The following is a 1,545-nucleotide window of genomic DNA, read 5'->3' on the forward strand; positions in this document are numbered from 1 at the left end:
AAATGTCCCACACATGTGGTACATCTAAGCCATGCCAGAGTGCTCAAACTAGCGAGCTAGAGAGAATGCGCAATTGCTAGCGGCAATGACTCATCCCAGTAGAGTGCTCAATAAATCTATAGACAAATACTGAGAGAAAAAAGTGGGGTGAACTTCTTACTGGTCCAACTTGATTTAATGTGATGTTTCGGCTGTTCAGCCCTCCTCAGACGAACGTTAAAAACTAAAAACTAAAAACTATTTACAATGGTTGTGCGTATCAGAAGTACTGGCTTATATAAGCAGCTTAATTAAGAAGTACAAAAAGGTAAAAATTACAAGCAAAATAACAATAGTATGAATAAAATCAAGTGACAAAAGTTATGTGATAAGTTAAACGTAATACACCCCCCGCGAAAGGCCTCTGAATGATCACAATTAAGGCATAGTTAATAGAGTGGAATGGTTATGAAACCTGACAACTTTCTTTCTTGTAGGTTTTTGTTCTCTTTTCTGGCCTTGACCGTGCACAAAACACAATAGTTGTTTACTCCGTACTGAGGAACTAACCAATAGAAACGTGTTGGTTACGTAATTCATGCATAGTGTATGAGCGGAAAACAAAAGATTGTGCACGGTCGTGGACTTTCCAACCTAAATTTTCGCATCTTTGTTTGCTCCTTTGATGTTTGCCGCGCTTCCTAACCATTCCCCTCTATTAACTATGATTAAGGCTATAACAGACCCAAAGCAGAGCCCTTAAACATTACTGTAATATATTTCCCACTGAGGGTCCATGAACAGCACGCTTAAAACAAAAATAACAGAACTCTCCAAAGGAGCCAATGAACGAAAAAAACGTAAATCACATAACAATTGAAACTATTTACAACGGAATAATAAATAAAATGAAAAGTGGACAAGTCACGAATCAATTTCCAAGCAAGAACATGTGAAGCGGTCTAATTAGTTACTGTAATTAATACGATTTTTGGAGCGAAATTCACGCCTTTTCTTAAGGCCATGTGGATTAAATGTGAATAATTGTGTCATCCAATGGGCTTCTCTGGTAAGTAGTAACTGTTCTAAATGTAATGGAGTTTGCAAGGATATGATTTGTTCGATGATGACAAAACTCATTTGAGAAATGTCGTGTTGGGAACTATTAAAATGCACTGCCAATTCACATTTTCTGTTGTTGAGCATATTCGATTTATGGTTGCGGAATCTAATCTTAAACTCAGTTGATGTAGAACCCACATATTGTAGATCACATTTACAGCACGTTGCAAGGTAAATTACATTTTTGCATGAACAGGACACATTTTTTCGGATAGGATAGTGCCTACCTGTGGCCGAGCTTCGAAATTTAGAAGCATGAAGTAGGAAATTCTTACACAAATCACACCTATTTTTATCACATTTAAAGCAACCTCCCTTATTGACCATCTGACCAACAGCAGAGCTTGGTCGAAATTTAGATGGCGCTAGAACTTCTTTGAGATTTTTGGTTCGGCGGTAAGCAGGGAAAACAGATTTAGCTTGAAAAATTCCAGGATTTGAGGT

The sequence above is a fragment of the Montipora foliosa genome, chromosome 9 (assembly GCF_036669935.1).
Source record: "Montipora foliosa isolate CH-2021 chromosome 9, ASM3666993v2, whole genome shotgun sequence".
Classification (NCBI taxonomy): Eukaryota; Metazoa; Cnidaria; class Anthozoa; order Scleractinia; family Acroporidae; genus Montipora; species Montipora foliosa.